Source organism: Cervus canadensis, chromosome X (assembly GCF_019320065.1).
Source record: "Cervus canadensis isolate Bull #8, Minnesota chromosome X, ASM1932006v1, whole genome shotgun sequence".
Taxonomy (NCBI): Eukaryota; Metazoa; Chordata; class Mammalia; order Artiodactyla; family Cervidae; genus Cervus; species Cervus canadensis.
In genome coordinates this window covers 90457281-90484858 of record NC_057419.1, presented here as the reverse complement: position 1 = coordinate 90484858, position 27578 = coordinate 90457281, and positions in this window count along the sequence as shown.

The following is a 27578-nucleotide window of genomic DNA, read 5'->3' as shown; positions in this document are numbered from 1 at the left end:
AATATACAATATTTGGGTATCCCAGGTGGCACAGTGGTAAAGAATCCACCTGTCAATGCAGGAGATGCAGGTTCAATCGCTGGTTCGGGAAGATTCCCTGTAGAAGGAAATGGCAACTCACTCCAGTATTCTTGAATGAAAAATTCCATGGACAGAGGAACCTGGAGAGCTAAGTTTATGGAATCACAAAGAGTTGGACGTGATTGAGTATGCACGAACCCTAGCTGATTCTGATATAATGTGGTACACTAGAGAAGGCAATGGCAAGCCCGTTAGTATTACTGCCTTGAGAACTCCATGAAAAGTATATAAAGGAAAAAAAAAAAAAAGAAACTGGAAGATAAACACCCCAGGTCGGTACGTGTCCAATATGCTACTGGGGAAGAGTGGAGAAATAGCTAGAGAAAGAAGGAAGAGGCTGAACCAAAGAGGAACAACACCCAGTTGTGGATAGAATGGTGGCAAAAGTAATGTCTGATGCTCTAAAGAACAACATTTCATAGGAGCCTGGAATGTTAGGTCCATGAATCAAGGTAGATTGGATGTGGTCAAACAGGAGATGGCAGGAGTGAACATCGACATTTTAGGAGTCAAACTAAAATGGATGGGAATGGTTGAATTTAATTCAGATGACCATGATATCTACTATTGTGGGCAATAATTTCTTAGAAGGAATAGAGTATCCCTCATAGCCAACAAAAGAGACTGAAATTCAGTACTTGCATGCAATCTCAAAATCGACAGAATGATCTTGGTTCTTTTTCAAAACAAACCATTCAACATCACAATAATCCAAGTCTATTCACCAACCTCTAATGCTGAAGAAGCTGAAGTTGATTGGTTCTATGAAGAACTACATGGCCTTCTAGAAGTAACACCAAAAAAAAGATGTCCTTTTCATCATAGGGAATTGGAATGTAAAACTAGGAAGTCAAGAAATACCTGAAGCAGCAGACGAGTTTGGCCTTGCAATACAAAATGAAGCAGGGCAAAGGCTAACAGAGTTTGGCCAAGAGAATGCACTGGTCACAGCAAATGCTCTCTTCCAACAACACAAGAGGTGATTCTGCACATGAACATCACCAAGTGTTCAAACACCCAACTAAAAATCAGACTGATTATATTCTTTGCAGCCGAAGTTGGGAAAAACTCTATATAGTTAGCAAAAACAAGACCTCAAACTGACTGTGACTAAGATCATCAACTCCTTATTGTAAAATTCAGGCTTAAATTAAAGAAAATATGGAAAATTACTAGGCCATTCAAATACGATCTATATCAAATCTCTTTACAATTATACAGTAGAGTGAAAAATAGATTAAATGGATTAGAACTAATAGACAGAGTGCCTGAAAAACTATTGATGGAGGTTTGTAACATTATACAGGAGGCAGTGACCAAAACCAGCCCAAAGGAAAATAGATGCAACAAGGCAAAATATTGCCTGAGGAAGCTTTACAAATAGCTGAGAAAAGAAGAGAAGGGAAAAGCAAAAGAGAAAGGGAAAGATGTACCAAACTGAAAGTAGAGTTCCAGAGAATAGCAAGGAGGGATAAGAAAGCCTTTTTAAGTGGACAATGCAAAGAACTGGAGGAAAACAATAGAATGGAAAAGACTAGAGATCTCTTCAAGAAAACTGGGGATACCAAGGGGACATTTCATATAAAGATAGACACAATAAAGGACATAAATGGTAAGAACCTAACAGAAGCAGAAGATATTACGAAGAGGTGGCAAGAACACACAGAAGTACTATACGAAAAATGTTTTAATGACCTGGTTAACTATGATGATGTGATCACTCAACTAGAGCCAGATATATTGGAGTGTGAAGTCAAGTACGCCTTAGGAAACATTACTAGGAATAAACTTAGTGGAGGTGATGGTACTCAAGCTGAGCTATTACAAATCCTAAAAGATAATTCTGTGAAAGTGTTGCACTGAATATGCTAAGCAAATTTGGAAAACACATCAGTAGCCACAGGACTGGAAAATGTCTGTTTTCATTCCAACGCCAAAGTAAGGCAATGCCAAAGAAGGTTCAAACTACCATACAATTTCACTCATTTCACATGCTGGCAAGTTAATGTTTAAAATCCCTCAAGCTTGGCTTCAACAGCATGTGAGTTGAGAACTTCCAGATGTACAAGCAGGATTTAGAAAAAGCAAAGGAACCAGTGATCAAATTGCCAACATCCGTCGGGTTATAGAAAAAGCAAGAAAATTCCTGGAAAATATCTACTTCTGCTTCACTGACTACACTAAAACCTTTGACTGTATGGATCATAACAAACTGCAAAATTATTTAAGAGATGGGAATCCCAGACCGTATTACCTGCCTTCTGAGAAACTTGTATTCAGGTCAAGAAGCAACAGTTAGAACTGGACATGGAACAATGGACTGGTTCCAAATTGGGAAAGGAGTGCATCAAGGCTGTATATTTTCACCCTGCCTATTTAACTTATTTGCAGAGTCGCTCAGTCATGTCCAACTCTTTGCGACCTCATGGACTGTAGCCAGTCAGGGTCCTCTGTCCATGGGAATTCTCCAGGCAAGAATACTGGAGTAGGTTGCCATGCCCACCTCCAGGAGATCTCCCCAACCAAGGGATAAAACTCAGTTCTCCTGCATTGCAGGTGGATTCTTCCTGTCTGAGCCACCAAGGAAGTCCAAGAATACTGGAGTGGGTAGCCTCTCTTTTCTCCAGGGGAACTTCCCAATCCAGGAATCAAACCGGGGTCTCCTCCATTGCAGGAAGATTCTTTACCACCTGAACTACTAGGGAAGCCCCATATGGAGAGTACATCATATGAAATGCTAAGTTGGATTACCCACAAGCTAGAATCAAGATTGCCAGGAAATATCAACAACCTCATGTATGCAGATGATACCACCCTAATGGCAGAAAGCAAAGAGGAACTAAAGAGCCTCCTCATGAAGGTGAAAGAGGAGAGTAAAAAAGCTGGCTTAAAACTCAACATTCGCAAAACCAAGATCAAGGTACCCAGTCTCATCACTTCATGGCATATAGTTGCGGAAAAATTGGAAACAGTGACAGACTTTATTTTCTTGGGCTCCAAAGTCACTGCAGATGATGACTGCTTCCATGAAATTGAAAGACACTTGCTCCTTGGAAGAAAAGCTATGACAAACCTTGACAGTCTGTTAAAAAGCAGAGGCATCCCTTTGAAGGAAAAGGTCTGTGTAATCAAAGCTATGGTTTTTTAATCAGTCAGTCATGTATGGATGTGAGAACTTGTCCATAAAGAAGGCTGAGCACCGAAAAATGTATGCTTTCAAATTGTGGTGCTGGAGAAGATTCTTGAGAGTCCTCTGTGCAGCAAAGAGATCAAACCAGTCAATCCTAAAAGAAATCAACCCTGAATATTCATTGAAAATACTGATGCTGAAACTGAAGCTCTACTTTGGCTACCTGATGTGAAGAGCTGACTCATTGGAAAAGACCTTGATGCTGGGAAACATTGAGGGCAAGAGGAGAAGGGAGTGACAGAGGATGAGATGGTTGGATGGCATCACCGACTCAAGAGACATTTGTTTGAGCAAACTCAGGGAGATAGTGGAGGACAGGAAAGCGTGGCATGCTGCAGTCCATGGGGTTGCAAAGAGTCGAACACCACTGAGGAAGTGAACAGCAACAGCAACAACAATATGATCATTAGATGTTTTAGTCATCTTTGTGTATATCTTTAAACATTTCAGCTTAAAAATATTTTTTTTCCTCTTCCAGCTTTATCAGGATATAATTGACATACAGTTCTGTATAAGTTTATGAAATTTTAAAATTTCATAAAATTTAAAATTTTAAAATTTAAAAGCATAATTTTACTTGCTTACAGTATGAAATGATTACAATAATTTTAGTGAATATCCATCATCTCATGTAGATAGATTTAAAAATACAAATAAAATGTTTTTCTTTGTCATGAAAACCCTTAAGACTTATTGTCTTAACTTTCCTGTATAGCTTTTCAGTAGTGTTAATTATATTTTACCTATTGTTCGTTACATCTCTAGTACTTATTTGTCTTATAACTGGAAATTTGTATGTTTTGACTGCTTTCATCCAATTTCCCCTCCCCCAACCCTCACCCCTTGTAACTACAAAAATGATCTCTTTTTCTATGAGTTTGTTTGCTCCTGATATACAACAGAGTGATTCAGTATTTCTACACATTTCAAAATAACCACCATATTAAATCTAGTTACCAATCTGTCACCATACCAAGGCATTATATAATAATTGACTGTATTCTCCACATTCTGTGATAGACATCTCTCTCATTTTTTTTTCTCTCATTGCCTTTCTGTATAAAAAATATCTAGCATTTCCTTTGAGGACTATCCTCTTCTTTATTCTCAATCCATAGGCTCTGTATGAGATTGAGGCCATCCCAGACCTCCAAGTTTATAGCCTGATTAGCCTAAAGCATTCCTCTGCTCTCAGTGATCATTTTAAGGATGGGTATTTGCCCTACTGTAGCCAGTCATATGCAATTAAAACTTTGAGGATATATCTGGAAAGAGACTGTTACTCTTTTTGCTTGGATAGAAGCCAGAGATGATGTACATACTACAGTGTCACTACCTTCTGACTTCATAGAGCATTAGTATGAAGGCAACCCAGCTGAGTCATATCACAGAGGTGAACTGAGTCCTGATAACATCATTTAATCCTAAATATAGCTATTCCTGAGAGCAGTTTTGCCCTTGGAGCTTCATTTGTTAATCAACCCATATATTACTTTCGATCTCTTTTGTTTTCCTTACTAAACTATGTGTTGAGTTTTCTTTACTTGAAACAGTTAAACTGTCCCCCCCACACACACACATACACAAAACCTTATTAATGCTAAAGGGTCAAATATGAATGAACAGGTAAAATGAGAGTAAATAGGCAAAATTCCCCTAACATGGAATATGTTACCATCTTTTTCAGGTCTTCTTAAAGTCTAAGACTTCAATAAATATTTCTTTGGAGTAAAAATGAGCAAATAATTTATATTTTAGATCCTTGATACACCAGTATGTGGATTCTTTGAAAGTAATTTTTATTTGGTAAACTGCTTGCATTGGCTAAGCTAGCTATATGTGTTTATTGTATTGTATTTTTATAATTTAACATAATACTTCATTAATGAAAATTATATATCTTGTCCCCAATACTTGTTTTACTAATAATATTAAAATTAACAGTTACTAAGTATCATGCGTTTATGCCCCAAGCACTATTCTAAGTGAAAAGTACAAAATTACTTTGATTGAGAACACACACCTGTAAACTGAGCTTTGTAATATTCATTTTACAGATATGGAAATTGAGGCTCAGTAAGTTTAAATAATTTTCCTCAGATAAATAACATAGTCAATAATTAGCCAGTCTCCATGCCTAAGGATTTTACTATTATTCCATTGAACTCCAAAATCTATATAATATTTTATTTTTTTTTTAATTTCAAGAAATTCATTTATTTTAATTGGGGGCTAAATGCTTTATAAAATAGTGGGGTTTTTTGCCACACATCAACATGAATCAGCCACGGGTGTACTTGTTTCCCCCCATCCTGAACACCCATCCCACCTCCCTCCCCACCCCACTCCTCTGAGTTGTCCCAGAGCACCGGCCTTGAGTACCCTGCTTCATGCATCAAACTTGCACTGGACATCTATTTTACATATGGTAATATACATGTTTCAATGCTATTCTCTCAAATCATCCCACCCTCGCCTTCTCCCACATAGTCCAAAAGTGTGTTATTTACCTCTGTGTCTCTTTTGCTATCTTGCATATAGGGTCGTCCCTACCATCTTTCTAAATTCCATATATATGCATTAATATACTGTATTGATGTTTCTCTTTCTGACTTACTACACTCTGTATAATAGGACCCAGTTTCATCCACCTCATTAGAACTGACTTAAACGGGCTCCATTTTATGACTGAGTGATATACCATTGTGTATATGTACCACAACTTCCTTATCCATTCATCTGCTGATGGACATCTAGGTTGCTTCTGTGTCTTAACTATTGTAAACAGTGCTGAAATGAACATTGGGATACATGCGTCTCTCAATTCTGGTTTCCTTGGTGTGTATGCCCAGCATTGGGATTGCTGGCTCGTATGGTAGTTCTATTTCCAGTTTTTTATGGAATCTCCACATTATTCTCCATAGTGGCTGTACTAATTTGCATTCCCACCAACAGTGTAAGAGTGTTACCTTTTCTCCACACCATCTCCAGTATTTATTGTTTATAGACTTTTTCATGGCAATCATTCTGACTGGCATGAGATAGCACCTCATTATGGTTTTGATTTGCATTTATCTGATAATAAGAGATGTTGAGCATCTTTCATGTCTGTTAGCCATCTGTATATCTTCTTTGGAGAAATGTCTGTTTATTTCTTTGGCCCACTTTTTGATTGGGTTCTTTATTTTTCTGGTATTGAGCTGCATGAGATGTTTGTATATTTTGAAGATTAATTGTTGGTCAGTTGTTTCATTTGCTATCATTTTCTCAAATTCTGAAAGCTGCCTTTTCACCTTGCTTATAGTTTCCTTCGTTGTGCAAAAGCTTTTAAGTTTAATTAGGTCCCATTTGTTTATTTTATTTTTTTTTATTTCCATAAATTTGGGAGGTGGGTCATAGAGGATCTTGCTGTGATTTATGTCAGGGAGTATTCTGCTGATGTTTTCCTCTAAGAGTTTTATAGTTTCTATTCTTACATTTAGATCTTTTTCCATTTTGAGTTTATTTTTGTGTATTGTGTTAGAAAATGTTCTAGAAGCATTCTTTTACAGGTGGTTGACCAATTTTTCCAACACCACTTGTTAAAGAGATTGTCCTTTCTCCATTGTATATTTTTGCCTCTTTTGTCAAAGATAAGGTGTCCATAGGTGTGTGAACTTATCTCTGGTCTTTCTATTTTCTTCCATTGGTCTATATTTCTGTCTTTGTGCCTGTATAATACTGTCTTGATGCAAAGCCTATTAAGCACTGTTAAAAACTATCTTAAAGCCAAATGGTCAAAATAAAACAAACAAATGTAACATTATGGATCTAAGAAGAGTAGAGGAAGCATAGATAATAATGATGAACTGGAATATCAAGTAAAGATCAGTTCAGTCAGTTCAGTCACTCAGTCATGTCTGACTCTTTGTGACCCCGTGGACTGTAGCATGCCAGCCTTCCCTTTCCATCACCAACACCCGGAGCTTGCTCAAACTCATGTCCATTGCATCAGTGATGCCATCCAACCATCTCATCCTCTGTCATCCCCTTCTCCTCCTGCCTTTAATCTTTCCCAGCATCAGGGTCTTTTCTAATGAGTCAGTTCTTCATATCAGGTGGCCAAAATATCGGAGCTTCGGCTTCAGCATCAGTCCTTCCAATGAATATTCAAGACTGATTTCCTTTAGAATTGACTGGTTTGATCTCCTTGCAGTCCAAGGGACTCTCAAGAGTCTTCTCCAACATCACAGTTCAAAAGCATCAATTTTTTGGTGTTCACTTTCTTTTGAATCCAACTGTCACATATATACATGACTACTGGAAAAACCATCACTTTGACTAGGTGGACCTTTGTTGGCAAAGTAATGTCTCTGCTTTTTAATATGCTGTCTAATTTTGTCATAGCTTTTCTTCCAAGGAGCAAGCGTCTTTTAACTTCGTGGCTGTAGTCACCATCTGCAGTGATTTTGGAGCCCCCCAAAATTATCTCTCTCACTGTTTGCATTGTCCCCCAATCTATTTCCCATGAAGTGATGGTACTGGATGCCATGATCTTAGTTTTTATTTATTTATTTAATGTTGAGCTTTAAGCCAACAAGCCATCATCTTTCATCAAGTAATGATAGTTGATAATAAAAGGTTTTCAAACAAAAAATCTATTAAAAATAAGTACCAGAACTAAACAGACACCTTTCATATGAAGATATACAAATGGCCAACAGGTATATGAAAAGATGCTTAACACCACTTATCATTCTGGAAATGTAGATCAAAACTACAATGAGATATTATTTCACATGTATTAGAATGGAGAAGACTCTTGAGAGTCCCTTTGACTTCACGATATCAAACCAGTCAATCCCAATGGAAATCAACCCTGAATATTCATTGGAAGGACTGATGCTGAAGCTGAAGCTCCAAAAGTTTAGCTACCTGATGCAAACAACCGATTCACTGGAAAAGACCTAATGCTGGGAAAGACTGAAGGCAAAGGAGAAGGGGACAGCAGAAGGTGAAATGGTTAGATAGCATTACCGACTTAATGGACACGAATCTGAGAAAACTCTGAGAGACAGTGGAGGACAGAGGATCCTGGTATGCCAGGGGCCCAAGGGGTCACAAAGAGTTGAACATGACTTATGGATTGAACAACAACAACAAATTATCAAGGCAGGAGATAACAAGTATTGTCAAGAATGTGAAGAATAGGGAACCCTGTACAATGTTGGTGGGAATATAAATTGGTGCAGCTATTATGGAGAACAGTATGGAGTATCTTTTAAAAATTGAAATAGAACTACCATATATTCCAGCAATTCTACTTCTAGGTATATACCCAAATGAAATGAAAAGCAGAATATCAAAGAGATGTCTGCATCTCCATGTTTATTGAAATACGATTCACAATAAGCAAGATACGGAAACAACCTAAGTGCCCATCAACAAGTGAATGGATATAGAAGATATGGAATGGAATATTATTCAACCATATAAAATTAAGAAATCCAGTGCACCAGGCCCGAGCACTTGTCTCATGCATCCAACCTGGGCCGGTGATCTGTTTCACTATAGATAATATACAAATCCTGCCATTTGCAACAACATGAATAGATCTTGAGGATATGTATGTATTATATTACATATGAAATTGTAAAGAGTCAAATTCAAAAAGGCAGTGCAAAATGGTGGTTACCAGAGACTGGAGGATGAGGGAAAAAAGACATGCTGTTTAAGGGTACAAATTTAGCTGTGTTCTCAGTCACTTAACCATGCCTGACTCTTAAATCTGATGATCTGTGGCCCACCAGGCTCCTCTGTCCATGGAATTTTGCAGGCAAGAATGCTGGAGTTGGTTGCCATTTACCACTCCAAGGGATCTCCCTGATCTAAGGGATCAAATTGGCAGGTGGATTCTTCACCACTGAGCCACTTGGGAAGTCCACAAATTTACAATGAGTAGTAAATAATTTCTAGGGATCTAATGTAGAAAATAGTGAATATTAATAGCATTGTGTTATAGTCATCAAAATTGCAAAGAGATGAGATCTTAAGTGTTCCAAACACAAAAAATTAAATGATAAATACTTGATGTGATAGAGCTTCCCTAGTGACTCAGTGGTAAAGAATCCACCTCAATGCAGGAGAGGAGACACAGGTTGGACTCCTGGGTCAGGAAGATCCCCTGGAGAAGGAAATGGCACCCAACTCCAGTATATTCTTGCCTGGGAAATCCTAGAGGAGCTTGGCAGGCTATAGTCCATGGGGTCGCAGAGAGTTGGATACAATTTAGAGACTAAACAAAAACAACACCCTAATGTGATAAAAGTTCTAAATATAACTAAAATGTCAATGATATTATGATATAAAAAGGTATCAAATCATATTGCATACCTTAAATTCACAGTTATATATTTAATATGTTTCCATTTTGAAAAAGTTATGAATGTATAGTAAGGAAAATAAAACACAATTCAAATAAGATTCAATGTTTTACATTGAAGATACAAAATGCCCCATTGAAAATATCTAGGGTTATATACAAGTGGATAAAATAATACCCTGAGTTCAGAATCAGATTTCAAAATTTGAAGTAAAATAGTCAAGATTCTCTTAAAATTTGACAGATTTTACTAAAGAGTTACCTAGGCAGATAACACATTTTGGCAGCATATGTTAGGCTATGTACAAAGAACCAACATTCACAATAAAATACAACTCTTAAAAAAAAAATAATCTATGCCAGATTTCCCCATGAAACTTCTAAAGATTGTATTAATGAATCTGATTTACATTTTTAATTAAAAAAATAAGATTGTTGAAATATGATTTTTAATTGGGTCATTGAAAATTTGCATGGCAGCAAAGACAGGATTTACAATTTCAATTATTTTCACATACTGATTAAATTCATAGTAATGTCAGATAAAACAAGTTGACTACAAAATCATTTCTACAATATATTTTTCTTGGAAATAATGGTAGAATCATTTAGATTCAACTAGTTTAATGCTTCAAAATCTAGATCTGTAGCTTCTTGTGGGACTTTTTTTCTCTATGTTTATAAATTTGTCTTTAATTTCTGTGACAGTTCAAGGAGTGATCTAGTCTGAAAATATAATTGAAGTGAGCTAATAAATCTGAAAAAGTGGAGATCATATATGAGTCTTCAATAAAGGATCCATATTTAAAATATTCCCAACAGCAATTCAGATTTGATAATTTTTATAGAATTTGGTGAATTTAACCTGAGTTTGCCTTTGTTTCATCTGTTGACCAAGAAGTAAACTGAATCAGAATTAGCTATATGTAACTGGGGCTTCCGTGGTAGCTCAGCTGGTAAAGAATCTGCATGTGATACAGGAGACCCTGGTTCGATTCCTGGGTCAGGATATTTTCTGGAGAAGGGATAGGCTACCCACTCCAGTATTCTTGGGCTTCCCTGGTGGCTCGGATGATAAAGAATCCACTTACAATGTGGGAGACCTGGGTCCGATCCCTAGGTTGGGAAGATCCCCTGGAGGAAATCAAGGCAACCCACTCCAGTATTCTTGCCTGGAGAATCCCTTCATTGATGGGGGAGCCTGGCAGGCTACAGTCCATGGGGTCAAAACAAGTCCAACAAGACTAAGCGACTAAGCACAGTGTATATGTAACTGCATGTGCCAGAGAGGATATGGTTCCAACTTGTTATTAAATCAAACTTGAAATTAAAGATTACTAAACAGTTTAGTTAAGTTCAGTCACTCAGTTGTGTCTGATTCTTTTCGACCCCATGGATTGCAGCACACATAGACAGGCTTCCCTGTCTATAACCAACTCCCAGAGCTTGCTCAAACTCATGTCCATCGAGTCGGTGATGCCATCCAACCATCTCATCCTCTGTTGTTCCCTTCTCCTCCTGCCTTCAATCTTTACCAGCATCAAGGACTGTAATGGAGCTTCAGCATTAGTCCTTCCAATGAATATTCAGGGCTGATTTCCTTTAGGTATGACTGGTTGGATCTCCTTGAAGTCCAAGAGACACTCCAGAGTCTTCTATGTCCTATGTGTTATGAGACCTGAGTTAGGATAAAATATCTAACTTTTTGAATGGATTCAACAAAGGCAATTGTAACCCATATTCAGTTGCAAACCAAGGCTCACTCAGATCAATTTCACAGTGAGAATCATCCAGGAAAAGATTGAGATCTTTGAGTGAACATAATACACAGAAGACAAAATGGTTATTCATTAGCAGTGAGCTCTTAATGATATTTCAAGAGAAGTTTGAATGGTAACTTGAAATTTTCACTCTTCAGGAACCCTTGGGGAGTTGGGATCTCTAGATGACATTGATAAGGAGAGGGAAGCAGGGAAAATATTTGTCAAATGACATAATGAACTCTTGATATGACATGTATAGCAATCCCTGAATCTAAGGATATCTCAAAAAGAAGAGATTAGTATTATTTTTTGTTGTTATTTTTCAAGTCTTGTTTTTACAGTCTAAAGGTATCTAAATATCAGGGTGAGATGCTTGAAATTGAAATGAGTTGCTGATGCAATCAATATGGCATAATGAAAAAAAATATTTCTTCTGAAATCAAAATTAGTGAAGCAGCAGATTCCTGGACAAACTGTATTTTCCTTCTTTAATGTCAAGGAAAGTTGCCATATGAAATATTGCTCTAAGTTTGATCCAGGATACACTACAGGGTAAACCAATATCTCAAAAACAATTAGGCTTTCAGCAGGCCTCAAGAAAGGTCCAAAGACATGTAATGTAAGGTGCAGGATACAAAGATATTTTACAGTATGATAGACAAAGACCCAAAAGGGGGAAAATGTGCAGATCAACCAAGTCCTGAAGTTGCACACTTTGCACTACCATGAAGTTGCAAAGTCATCAAAATCAAGAGGTGATGGGTGTTCTGAGGACTTCTGCTCATACCTGCAACTGTGGATTATGATCACATTTGGCAGTGCCAGGGCCAGGGCCAATAGGATTCTTAGCAAGCTAAGAAATAAATGCATAGTAGTAACATCTGGACACAGTCTGGAGAAAATCCATTTGTTAGAAAGGTTATTTTTAGGTGTGTTCTTTTGTCTGTTTTTTTTGTGTGTTTACTCACAGATATAACAAAATTAATTATAATAAAAGTGATTATTTGGAAAACAAAACAAAAGCAAATTAAAAATAAACAAATGTCCAAACCAATTGCATGTTTGACAGGTAAAAAAGGAAAAAAAAAATGCCTTCACTAACTTTTTCTTTGACTCTATGGCATATATTGTTATTGTAGAGCATAGGAATATTGGTGTCAAAGATGAGTTATGAAAGATTTGATTGACATCTTCAAGGTTACAAAGGTGGGTAATAAAATCTTGTCAAGCTCTCCTTTTGGTTCTGTGCAGTAAAATGAAAATCAAAGTGTCATTTGAAATTAATAGCTGACAAATTTGGATATAACTTAAAAATTACTATTGCTATGGTCAATATGAAGCAGACTGTTGGATTGATGAAGGTTATAGGGGCCAATTCTGTAGTCTGTTCTGAGGTGGGCTTGATCATTTTATGACCACTAATAATGTTTGTGGATTTCACACAAGCTAAACTAATGAAGAGGGTAGTCAAAGTCATGCTGCAGTGTTTAAAATAGCTGCCCCCATATGTTAAAGGAACAATTTTACTTTCATTTTGCACCATTAACTCTGACAAAAAGATTCTTTCTTCCATCTGAGAGATTCTAAACTAGGCATTGTGGTGCATTATCATTATATAACTTTCAGTTAAGTTCAGTTCAGTCACTCAGTCGTGTCCGACTCTTTGCAACCCCATGAACCGCAGCACACCAAGCCTCCCTGTCCATCACCAACTCCCGGAGTGTACCCAAACCTCTGTCCATTGAGTCGGTGATGCCATTCAGCCATCTCATACTCTGTCGTCCCTCTCTCCTCCCACCCTCAATCTTTCCCAGAATCAGGGTCTTTTCAAATGAGTCAGCTCTTCGCATCAGGTGCCCAAAGTATTGGAGTTTCAGCTTCAACATCAGTCCTTCCAATGAACATCCAGGACTGATTTCCTTCAGGATGAACTGGTTGGATCTCCTTGCAGTCCAAGGGACTCTCAAGAGTCTTTTCCAACTTTATTTAAGGTATTAATAGAGATCCTTCACATTTGTATAACGATTAACAGTTTTCAAAATAGTAAAATAGTTTATATTCAATTATCCACTTCTCATAATATTCTAAAGCAATGACAATCTTTTGGGATATTATTCTTACCTTTCTTAAAAAAATGAATATAATCCAGGCCAGACATTTCTATAATTCAACTAAAGTCCTTCATTGTCAATAGCTATAAACTCAGAGCACAGGGTTAAGGAGGCCAAGGAATATCCCTGATCTTGATCTGTTTTCTTATCAGTAAACTTGAGTTGATGATCCTTAAGATACATCCAGCTCTAATTTTACAGAAACCTTTAACTCTAGGTTACTTTTAAGGCCAACTTCATTTTAACATTAAATCTTTCCAGCCTGAGAGCATAATAACCTTCTACGATCCTTGTAATGCTTAGGAAAATATACACGTACTATTAGGAGCTGATGTGTGCATTTTCTCACCTAGAAGGCAGACTACTGATCTCATGCAGACTCAACCTTTTTTTTTGTTTTTTGTTTGTTTGTTTATTCTTTTTTTCTTCCTTGATGTTAATCTCTGTTAAAAGTAAATTTTTATATGGAAATCTGATATAGTAATGCCATGTTTAAATTTTATAGCACCATAAATTTAGGTGTGTAAGTATTAACACTAATTTCAACTGAAGCTTCTGTTTTCTTCAAGGTAGAAAAAGTTATTAAGCTACTTTCATACAAACCATTCACTCTTATTATTTTTCCCAGTCATTTAAAATTTTTAATAGGTTGCTTATTTGGCCACACCAGGTCTTGGTTGTGGCACATGGGACCTTCGTTCTTTGTGCCAGCATGAGGGATCATTAATTGCGGCCCCTATGGTATATATATATATGGTGTATATATATATATATATGTATATATATATACACAATAGAGGGTTATAAAAAATGTTACATTAACCTTACTCTTGATATTGGTTTGTCTTGGCTTTCTGATATGCAACTACTTCTAATACTGGGCTATATTCTCTTGTTTGCTAGCATCATTTTGAAGTAACGGTGTCCTTAACTGACTCCTTGTTAGATTATCCACACTTGTCCTCTGCTGTAACTTGTTCTCGTATCATCCAAACAGCCTTTGTATGTCAGCTGACTTTCTCTCCTACTCAGCTAACTACTACACCTGTCCCCTGGGGGCACGGAAAATGTGTGTATTTGGCGACTCCAAAACTTCAGGAAATCCAAGCAACTCTCTCTAGTATTCCAATTATTTGACATGACATACTGTTAATTCTCATAACATGATGTCTTCAAAGGAATACTTTTGCATGAGCCTTATGTGAGCTTCTGTGTTTCACTAGAGAGAGGTCCAGATATTTTCTTTTAGGGAAATCCAAACCCAAGGGGTTCCGTACTTCCCCAGATCTCAAAGAGGGTTCCCATGTTATTTTCAACTCTATATTCTCTCCAAATTCTTATTGCCTCTTCTGCAGCCCAGCGTTTTCTTTTTTTCCTCCTCTTGTGTCAGGGGAAATGGCTAGATATTTTTGTTGTTGTTGTTGTTTGTTTTCTCCCCAAATACAAGATTTATACTAGGACCTGGGACCTTAGAAGTTCAATATCAATATTTTTTTTTCCTTTATCTTTCAGCTGTAGCCTTACTTTTCTGGACAATGAAGGCCAAGTTGAGTTTAAATGGGGAAGAGGATGAAACAAAAGGCATTAGAGAAAAGCAAGAAGAGATCTGAGTTAAAACAAACTAGAAATAGTGACCTCTCAATATACAGAGAGAGAAAGTAAGAACTATTCAAACCCAGTCACTGTCTCTTGTTCCTGTCCTCTTGCAACAACCACTAAAATTTCCCAGAAACACTAGGATACCTTGGAGCACAATTTGAAAACTGAGGTATGCTCAGAATTTTGGCTTAGTACTGGCTCTACCATTAGCTAGCTGTGTGACTTCGGAAAGGCTCTCTTGTGCTCTGCTTACTACATTTTTAAAATAGCAAGAAAACAAAAAAACGTGCAATTAGACCTATGCCTAACTCACAGGCTAGTACAAGAGAATCAGAAGTAATAGACATAGAGCATCACTAGAGTCAAGCACTATAGTCAAGAGAAATATATATCTATATTCATACATACACACAACACACACAGAGACAGAGAAAGACAGTATTTTCTTCATTTTGTTTCACTCTGCCTGGTATTTTCAAGATCTGAGCACTTTGCTAACAAATATTTTCTCTATAAAAACTGTCTTATGATGAAATCTTGATGTGACTTTGGAATGCTTAAAGGCTTCATTACCACAACTCACTCTGTATAGATTCCACAATATTTCATTATATTACCCCAGTAAAACCTCATATCTGAAAATTTTTCCTCTTTCTCTTCTCCATCAAAACTTACTATTCAGTCAGGTTCTTAACCTCTGCTGCTCCATTCCTAATAACGTATGTTACCTTAGTAAAGATCATCTAGAGGTGATGATCCAAGTTAGATTAGTAACTATACTTATGCAAATCGAATACTAATTGTGGGTACTAACTGTTGTGGAAAGGTATTTGAAAAAGTAAATGGTGGCAGCAGGAGTAAGAGAAGCAAGATAGATTGGCAGTGAAAAGATCTTTTAGTATGTTACAAACCACACCAAATTTTATCAAGTTGAACTCAGCCTTTAAATACTAATATATATATATATATATATATATATATATATATATATATATATATATATATATATATATACATATACATATTAGTATTATATATATATATATAGAGAGAGAGCTAAAAAGCAAGTAACGTAAATAATCTTGAATAGTCACCAAAGGGTTATGATATAGGTCATAAGTCTGTGTGTGTGTGTGTGTGTCTGAAAATTTGTATACACATAGTGGCAGTAGAGGAAATAAATTAATTTCCACCAACATTTAGCCTTTCTCAATTCAGACAAAATTTTAATGAACATTTAATAGAACAGGGGGAATGAGTGATAGAACCTGCAAGACATGAGTTAAAAGATAGTTATAAAGTGTGAAGAATTTTAGAACATGCCATTGTTTTGTTGTTTGAGTCATTTCTTACTTGTATTGTTTCAAACCGTATGCACAGATTAGGAATGTCCCCAGCCTAGAATTTCCTATTGTTTTATGTTTTAGACAGATGGAATTATTGTTCAATGGAAACATAGACCTTTGACCATATTTCTTGGCTGCTCCATATTCAATTAGTTTTGCCATGCTTTTCAAAAATAGGCTTTGAGTTGAGACTGATATAAAATGTCTTTGTAATAGAGTTAAAAAAAATCCAGTCATATTCTTGCCACATCCCTCTCTGCCAAAGAAATCCCATAGAAGAAAATCAGTAAACATATGGCAATTGGTAAAAAACAAAACAAAGCAAAAACAAACAAACAAACAAAGAAAAAAAAACACAACTTTCTCATCTGCAGAAGCAGCTGGGGATTAGTATTAGAACTGAGTACCATTCAGATGCAGTAAAACTGATGAAAATGGATGAAAGTACAGAAATTAATGGGGTGAAGAGATTGGTTGAGCTTTGTTCAGAAGGAATATTTCAATAAATTAATTAATATATTTCAAGATTTCTATCACCATTTTGTGTTTTCCAAATACCCATTATTTGGGATAGATATCAGAAGTGGTAGATACCAAACCATTTATTTTTCAGAAAAGGCTTCAGTTACCAGTAATGAAGACCTGAATTCCTCTGTGTGGAACTTGTCAAGAGAATTCAGGACAAAGGTCACATTCTCTAAAGTTATAGCTGTGATTACTTAAATCCACTAATATTGCATGTATTTGGTGAAGCAAAAGTCTTTGTAAAATTCCTGACTTCATTGTTATAAACTGAATGATGATTTCATTAAAAAACTGAAGGATAAATAATTGTAATCCCCACTCCTCCATGAAGATTCACTTTACAGAAATTGGAGAGTAAATACTGCCCTTATATGATAAAAAAGTCAAATGCTCAGTATTTGGTATGCTACTTTCACATAAAAAGGGATGAAAGGACTTTATTTACCTAAAACAACATGATTCAATGCAATTCATCTAGAATATACTGGAATTCCATTTCTGTTGCATAATGTAAACTAATTGAAGAGTAAGCATCTGATTCTCAGTTTTAAAAAATAGTCATATATAACTGCAACCACATTTCTTCTAGGTTAACTCTGTGTGAAAAGATCTTCAGCGTGCTTGAATTTAGCATAAAACAAGTCACTAAAACAGCTGAATGGGAATTACTAAATGGAGATACAGTCTTTTGCTTTTTCAAGATCAATAAATAAGATTTCAGTCAGGGAAATAGGGAATGGTGGTTATTACCATTTTGAGACTGTTTAGGAGCCAACGTGAAATGAGTAAGTGCTCTGTCTTCTACCCTTAGTGAACTTTGTCAAATCTCCCCAAAAGTACCAACACAATTAACATTAATTAGATATCTAGCTGCCAGAGTTAGGAAAGTGGTCAATGCCATTTTTACAAGAGAGGCCAATCCACTAAAGTCAAATTCTACATTTTAACAGCAGAAGTGACTCTTTCAGTATCAAGTTGTGACACTTTCTCTCTAAAAAGCAAAGGTTCTCAGTCTGCAGTGCCTTAAAATACCCACTAAAAACAAAGCAGATTTTATACTTCATATTTTTAAATATATTTACTATAAAAATTTCTATTTTGTTTCTTAAAATTATATTTAAATATCATACTAATACATAAAGATTCTAAGTAATTCACTCTATCAAAGGATTAAGTTATGGCATGATATCCAAATTAGCAATTGGCACTATACCTAGTTTAATAACTTCTTGTAAACTTCCATGACTTAAAGAAAATCATACATTATTTGCCCACAAGTTGAATATATAAATTCTTCTCTGAGATATCATCATGAAAACTTCAAAAGTGCTACATTACACCAAAGGAGCTACTTGAAATGTTTGAAGAATGGACTCAGAAAGTCTAGTGCATTTTGGCTAAACAATGTAAACAAATAGTTTGACATTTTCATAACATTTTTAATTTTCTATGTTGTTTCAGGGATTGAAATTTAGGAAACTAGTAAACAAAAGGAGTATGTGTAGATGCATCTGTCTGTACGTGTGTATATATGTGTGTGTGATAAAAGAGAGAAAAAGAAAAGGAGAGGGTAAAGGAAGTCAGACAATGTAGTATTTTTTAAATAAATGTTTTATTGTTTTACTTTGGAAAAATTAGATGTATAGAAAACTTGCAAAATTTTTGTAGACTTTGCATCTTCACCAACTTTTCCTATTTTTAAACATTTTACATACACAATTTGTCAAAACTAAGAAATTAACAGTTATTTTTCACTCACTAACTCATGTATCACTCTTTTCCAATGAGTCAGCTCTTGGCATCAGGTGGCTAAAGTATTGGAACTTCAGCTTCAGAAGCAGCCCTTCCAATGAATAAAGGACTGATCTGCCGGGCCTGCCGGCTAGATGAACAGGTCAAGGACGCAATCACCAGTGCACCTGAGAAATAAAAGACTAAGAAAGATGGGGTTGAGAGGGACGGAGTCAGCTTGTGACTGATTCCGACGACTTTATTGAGGGGTAACATACATATATATACTAACAGGATTCACCAAATTTTAGATCAAAGACTTGCATACGTGCAGAACTGCAGATACTAGTTTTAGGAGTTTTATCTTAACTCCAGCAGAGCATGGCACCAGCGTCTTACAATCAGGTAAAGACTACCTAGACATAAGCCATTCACAGGAGCCCGATAATCTTATCAGAGTCAGGAAAATGGGCAAATGGTGGCTGCAGCTATTTCCTTGAGGGAGGTGAGAAAGGCCAATTTGCACTTTAACAAATCAGGGGTGGGGGGACAGAGAGGGACCTTTTGATCTCTCTCAGGGCCGAGAAGGGGCCTGAGCAGTCAGGCCGGCTCCCCGCACTGATCTCCTTTAGGATTAACTGGTTTGATCTTGAAGTCCAAGGGATTCTCAAGAGTCTTTGCCAACACCACAGTTTGAAAGCATCAATTCTTCAGTGCTCAGCCTTCTTTATGGTTCAACTCTCACATCCATACATGCCTACTGGAAACACCAAAGTTTTGACTATACGGACATTTGCTGGAAAAGTGTCTTTTAATTTAATTGCTGCAGTCACTGTCCGCATCAATTTTGGAGCACAAAAAAATGAAATCTATAACTCTTTCCACATTTTCTCCATCTATTTTCTATGAAGTGATAGGACCAGATGTCATGATCTTCGTTTTTTGAATGTTGAGTTTTAAGCAAGCTTTTACACTCTCCTCTTTCACCTTCAACAATAGGTTCTTCAGTTCCTCTTCACTTTCTGCCATAAGGGTGGTATCATCTGCATATCTGAAGTTGTTGATATTTCTCCTGGTAATCTTGACTCCAGCTTGTGCTTCATCCAGCCTGGCATTTCGCATGATGTACTCTGCACAGATGTTAAACAAACAGGGTGACAATATACAGACTTGATCTACTCCTTTCCCAATTTGGAACCAGTCTTTTGTTTCATGTCCAGTTCTAAGTGTTGCTTCTTGACCTGAATACCGATTTCTCAAGAGGCAGGTCAGGTGGGCTGGGATTCCCATCTCTTGAAGAATTTTCCACTGTTTGTTGTGATCCACACAGTCAAAGGCTTTGGCATAGTCAATGAAGCAGAAGTAGATGCCCTCTCAATGATCCAACGGATGCTGGCAATTTGATCTCTGGTTCTTCTGCCTTTTCTAAATCAGCTTGAATGTCTGAAAGTTCACGGTTCATGTATTGTTGAAGCCTAGCTTGGACTTGGAGAATTTTGAGTGTTATTTATCTAGTGCGTGAGTTGAGTGCAACTGTGCGGTAGTTTGAGCATTCTTTGACATTGCCCTACTTTGGCACTGGAATGAAAGCAGACATTTTCCAGTCTTGTGGCCACTGCTGAGATTTCCAAATTTGCTGACATATTGAGTGTGACACTTTCACAGCATCATCTTTTAGGATTTGAAATAGCTCAACTGGAATTCCATCACCTCCACTAGCTTTGTTTATAGTGATGTTTCCTAAGGCCCACTTGACTTCACACTCCAGGATGTCTGGCTCTAGGTAAGTGACCACACCATCGTGGTTATCTGGGTCATTAAGATCTTTTTTTGTGTAGTTCTTCTTGCCACCTTTCCTTAATCTCTTCTGCTTCTGTTACATCCTTGCAGTTTTTGTCCTTTATTGTGTCTATGTTTGCATGACATTGTCCTTTGGTATCTCCAATTTTCTTCAAGTGCTCTCTAGTCTTTTCCATTCTATTGTTTTCCTCTATTTCTTTGCATTGATCACTAAGGAAGGCTTTCTTATCTCTCCTTGCTATTATCTGGAAGTGTCTAAATCTTTATTCAGATTTAGTGTTCTAAAAGTTTATTCAGTTTCCTTTATCATTACCTATTGTCTTTTTTCTATTAGAAAATATTATTCAGGATACTACATTTTATTTGGTCATTGTGTCCCCTTAATCTCTTTTGATCTGTGACGGATTTCTTAGTCTTTGCTTTTCATGATGTTGATAGTTTTGAAGAGCTCTGATATTTTGCAGAATATCCATTAATCTGAGGTTGTCACTATCAAGTTTCTAATGAACAATTTCAATATACATATACCAAGTCTATGCTAGAAGATCATAAATTAAGATAAGGGATGTTAGGAATAATTATATTTATTTCCTGCCTTATTGAGACATTATTGACATAAAATAATACATATTTAAAGTGTACAACATAATGTTTTAGTATGCATATATATTGTAAAATGATTACCAAATCAAGGTAATTAACACATCCATAATTTCATATAGTCACCATTTCATGTTTGTGGTGAGTACACTTGAGATGTAATTTCTTAACAGATTTCAAGTATATAATGAATCGTTGTTAAGTATAGTCACCATTGGAATTCCATAAAATCCACTAGCTTTGTTCGTAGTGATGCTTTCTAAGATCCACTTGACTTCACATTTCAGGATGTCGGCTCTAGGTGAGTGATCACACCACTGTGATTATCTGGGTCGTGAAGATCTTTTTTGTACAGTTCTTCTGTGTATTCTTGCCACCTTTTCTTAATATCTTCTGCTTCTGTTAGGTCCATACCATTTCTGTCCTTTATCGAATGCATCTTTGCATGAAATGTTCCCTTGGTATCCCTAATTTTCTTGAAGAGAACTCTAGTCTTTCCCATTCTGTTGTTTTCCTCTATTTCTTCTCATTGATCACTGAGAAAGGCTTTCTTATCTCTCCTGGCTATTCTTTAGAACTCTGCATTCAAATGGGAATATCTTTCCTTTTCTCCTTTGCTTTTTGCTTCTCTTCTTTTCAAAGCTTTTTGTAAGGCATCCTCAGACAGTCATTTTGCCTTTTTGCATTTCATTTTCTTAGGGAAGGTCTTGATCCCTGTCTCCTGTACAATGTCACGAACCTCCGTCCATAGTTCATCAGATTCTCTATCAGATCTAGTCCCTTAAGTCTATTTCTCACTTCCACTGTATAGTCATAAGGGATTTGATTTAGGTCATACCTGAATGGTCTAGTGGTTTTCCCTACTTTCTTCAGTTTAAGTCTTAATTTGGCAATAAGGAGTTCATGATCTGAGCCACAGTCTGCTCCTGGTCTTGTTTTTGCTGACTGTATAGAGCTTCTCCATCTTTGGCTGCAAAGAATATAATCAGTCTGATTTCGGTGTTGACCATCTGGTGATGTCCATGTGTAGAGTCTTCTCTTGTGTTGTTGGAAGAGTCTGTTTGCTATGACCAGTGCTTTCTCTTGGCAAAACTCTACTAGCCTTTTCCCTGCTTCATTCCATACCCCAAGGCCAAATTTGCCTGTTACTCCAGGTGTTTCTTGACTTCCTACTTTTGCATTCCAGTCCCCTATAATGAAAAGGACATCTTTTTGGGTGTTCGTTTTAAAAGGTCTTGTAGGTCTTCATAGAACCATTCAACTTCAGCTTCTTCAGCATAATAGGTCAGGGCATAGACTTGGATTACCTTGATATTGAATGGTTTGCCTTGGAAAAGAACGGAGATCATTCTGTCATTTTTGAGATTGCATCTAATTCCTGCATTTCAGACTCTTTTGTTGACCATGATGGCTACTCCATTTCTATTACCACAGTAATAGATATAATGGTCATCTGAGTTAAATTCACCCATTCCAGTCCATTTTAGTTTGCTGATTCCTAGAATGTCGATATTCACTCTTGCCATCTCCTGTTTGATCACTTCCAATTTGCCTTGATTCATGGACCTAACATTCCAGGTTCCTATGAAATATTTCTCTTTACAGCATTGGACCTTGCTTCTATCACCAGTCCCATCCATAACTGGGTATTGTTTTTGCTTTGGATCCATCCCTTCATTCTTTCTGGAGTTATTTCTCCACTGATCTCCAGTAGCATATTGGACACCTACTGACCTGGGGAGTTCCTCTTTCAATATCCTATCATTTTGCCTTCTCATACTCTTCATGGGGTTCCAGTTGAGCTATTTCAAATCCTGAAAGACAATACTGTGACAGTGCTGCATTCATTATTCCAACAAATTTGGAAAACTCAGCAGTGGTCACAGGATTGGAAAAGGTCAGTTTTCATTCCAATCCCTAAGAAAGGCAGTCCCAAAGAATGCTCAAACTACCGCACAATTGCACTCGTCTCACATGCTAGTAAAGTAATGCTCAAAATTCTCCAAGACAGGCTTCAGCAATATGTGAACCGAGAATTTCCAGATGTTCAAGCTGGTTTTAGAAAAGGCAGAGGAACCAGAGATCAAATTGCCAACATCCACTGGATCATCAAAAAAGCAAGAGAGTTCCAGAAAAAAAAAACATCTATTTCTGTTTTATTGACTATGCCAAGGCATTCGACTGTGTGGATCACAGTAAACTGTAGAAAATTCTGAAAGAGATGGGAGTACCAGACCACCTGACCTGTCTCTTGAGAAACCTGTATGCAGGTCAGGAAGCAACAGTTAGAACTGGACATGGAACAACAGAGTGGTTCCAAGTCAGAAAAGGAGTACGTCAAGGCTGTATATTGCCACCCTGCTTATTTAACTTCTATTCAGAGTACCTCATGAGAAACACTGGGCCGGATGAAGAACAAGCTGGAATCAAGATTGCTGGGAGAAATAACAATAACCTCAGATATGCAGATGACACCACCCTTATGGCAGAAAGTGAAGAGTAACTAAAAAGCCTCTTGAAGAAAGTGAAAGATGAGAGTGATAAAGTTGGCTTAAAGCTTAACATTCAGAAAACTAAGATCATGGCATCTGGTCCCATCACCTCATGGGAAATAGATGGGGAGACATTGGAAACAGTGTCAGACTTTATTTTTGGGGGCTCCAAAATCACTGCAGATGGTGACTGCTTCCATGATATTAAAAGACGCTTACTCCTTGGAAGGAAAGTTATGACCAACCTAGATAGCATATTAAAAAGCAGAGACATTATTTTGCCAACAAAGGTCCCCCTGGTCAAGGCTATGTTTTTTTCCAGTGGTCATGCATGGATGTGAGAGTTGGACTGTGAAGAGGGTTGAGCGCCGAAAAATTGATGTTTTTGAACTGTGGTGTTGGAGAAGACTCTTGAGAGTCCCTTGGACTGCAAGGAGATCCAACCAGTCCATCCTCAAGGAGATCAGTCCTGGGTGTTCATTGGAAGGACTGATGCTGAAGCTGAAACTCCAGTACTTTGGCCACCTTATGTGAAGTGTTGACTCACTGGAAAAGACCCTGATGCTGGGAGGGATTGGGGGCAGGAGAAGAAGGGGGCGGCAGAGGATGAGATGGCTGGATGGCATCACCGACTCGATGGGCATGGGTTTGGGTACACTGCGGGAGTTGGTGATGGACAGGGAGGCCTGGTGTGCTGCGATTCTTGAGGTCGCAAAGAGTCGGACATGACTGAGCGACTGAACTGAACTGAACTCATAGCCACCATTATGTATCTTAGGTCTCCAGACCTCATTCCTTTAACAGTTCAGTTCAGTTTAGTTGCTCAGTTGTGTCCTAATCTTTGTGACCCCATGGACTGCAGCACGCAAGCCTTCCTTGTCCATCATCAACTCTCAGAGCTTGCTCAAACTCATGTCCATCGTGTCGGTGATGCCATCCAACCATCTCCTCCTCTGTCATTTCCTTCTCCTCCTGGCTTCAATCATTCCTAGCGCCAGGGTCGTTTCCAATGTGTCAGTTCTTTGCATCAGGTGGTCAAAAAATTGCATTTTCAGCTTCAGCATCAGTCCTTCCAAAGAATATTCAGGACTGGTTTCCTTTGCGATTGACGGGGATGATCTCCTTTCAATCCAAGGGACTCTCAAGATTCTCCTCCAACACCTCAGTTCAAAAGCATCAATTTTTCAACACTCACTTTTCTTTATGGTCCAAGTTTCACATCCATACACGAGTACTGGAAAAACCATAGCTTTGACCAGATGGGAACTTTGTCAGCAAAGGGATGTCACTGCTATTTAGAACACTGCCAATGTTTGCCACAGCTTCTCTCTGAAGGAGCAAGCGTCTTAATTTCATGGCTGCAGTCACCATGCAGCACTTTCACAGCATCATCTTTTAGGATTTGAAGTAGTTCAGCTGGAATTTCATCACCTCCACTAGCTTTATTTATAGTGATGTTTCTTAAGGCCCACTTGACTTCACACTTTGGGATGCCTGGCTCTAGGTGAGTGATCACACCATCGTAGTTATCTGTGTCATGAAGATCACTTTTGTATAGTTCTTCTGTGTACTCTTGCCACCTTTCCTAATATCTTCTGCTTCTGTTAGGTCCATACCACTTCTATCCTTTATTGTGTCTATCTTTGCATGGAATATTCCTTTGGTATCTCTAATTTTCTTGAAGAGGTCTCTAGTCTTTCCCATTCTGTTGTTTTCCTCTATTTCTTTGCATTGATCATTGAGGAGGGCTTCTTATCTCTCCTTCCTCTTCTTGGAACTCTGCATTCATATGGGTATATCTTTTCTTTTTTCTTTTCTCTTTTGCCTTTTGATTTTCTTCTTTTCTAAGCTATTTGCAAGGCATTCTCAGACAATCATTTGTCTTTTTTGCATTTCTTTTTCTTGTGTATGTTCTTGATCACTGCCTTTTGTCAAATGTCACACATCTCTGTCCATGGTTCCTCAAAAACTCTGTCTATCAGATCATTTGACAAACATCTCATTATTTTCCCCACCCCCAGCATCTGGGAGCCACCATTCTACTCTGTTTCTATGAATTTGACTTTTTAAGGTACCAAATAAAAATAAAGATCATGGAACATTTGTTTTTCTGTGTCTGGCTCATTTCACCTTGGAAAATATCCTCCGGGTTACCCATGATAGCACAAGTGGCTGGATTTCCTATTTCCTGTTGTCAACTTTATGAGACTAAAGAAAAATCATGTAATTATATCGATAGATGCAGAAAAATCATTTGACAAAATCCAACACTTATGCATAGTAAAACTCTTTGCAAACTGAGAATAAAGAGAAACTTCTTCAACTTGATAAAGGGCAAGTCTAAAAAACCTACAGCTTACAGCTGCATATATGCTTGTTCTCCCTCTACACACACACACACACACACACACACACACACACACACACACACACACACCCCTAATCTCTTTAGTCTCATAAAGTATATAAATATATATTTCTTTGAGCATTCTTGTGTTGACAACACTTAGTTGTTTCCATAATTTGGCTACTGTGAATAATGTTGCAAAATTCATGGGAAAGCAAAATTTTAAGCTTCAAGTTCCAATTGTTAATTTCTTACATATAGGAAAATAAATTGACTTTTGTATTTCAACCTTGCATCCTGCCACCTTGATATACCTCTTTTAAGTTCCTGAAGTTTCATTTTTTTTTAAGAAACCAACTAAAATTTGTAATCTGCAAATAGATACTGTTTTGCATCCTCCTTTCCAACCTATATACATTATTTTTATTATTATATTATTGTGCTATCTATGACTTTCAGTGAAATGTCAGAGAGGAAGAGAGAATACATCCTTGCCCATCTTCAATCATAAGAGAAATCCTGTCTATTACCCTTAAATACAATGTGAGATGTAATTCTTTACTGTTGTCCTTTATCAAGTTGAAGAACTTTCTTCTTTTGTCCAGTTTGTTAAAACTTTTTACTATTCATGGGTTTTGGATTTTGTCAAATGATTTTTCTGCATCTATTGTTATGATCATATGACTTTTCTTCTTTAGTCAGTTGATTATTGAGTGTTGAATCAGCCCACCATATCTGGGATAAATCTCACTTGACCTTGGTGTATACTTACTTTTATACATTGTTAGATTCAATTTGTTAATGATTTGTTGAAGATTTTTGCTTCTATGTTTATGAAAGATATTGGTCCATAGTTTTCCTTTCTTGTGATGCATTTTTCTGGTTTTGATAATGCTGGTTAGAATAATTCAGGTGTCATGGTATGACTCAGGATGTATACATTTTGATTTTATTATTTGAAACATTTGTGGATAAATAGTGTTATTCATCCTTAAATATTTGTTAAATTCAATAAAGAGATAATCTGAGCCTAGTATTTTCTTTTCTATAGAGTTATTAGTCGTTAATTCAATTATTTTAATATATTTAGGACTATAGAGGTTACATATTTCCCCTTCTGTAGATTTGGGTAGTTTGTATATTTGGTAGTCCAATTTAAATTTGGATGGTTCAATTTAAAGGAATTTGTCCATTTTATCAAGTTATAAAATCTGTGGATGTGGAGTTATTCATAGTATTATTTTATTTCACTCATAATATCCTTGGGATAGGAAGTTATGTCTTCTATTTCATATGTTACATTATTTTGTAATCTTTATTTTCCCCAGTTAACCAGATTAGAGGTTTATTAAATTTATTGATCTTATCAAAGAACAGACTTTTGGTTTTATTGATTTTCTGTATTTTTATTGCTTTCAACTTTTTTGATTTCTGTACTAATTTATGTTATTCCTTTTCCTCTCATTGTCTATATTCAAATTATATTCTCTCTAGTTTCTTAGTGTTGAAGCTTATATTAGTTAATTTTATATCTTTTCTCTTTTCTAATTTGTGTATCTAATATTACACATTTCTATAGAACATATTTTGCTGCATCTCAAAAATTTAGATATATCTTTTCTCTTCATTCTA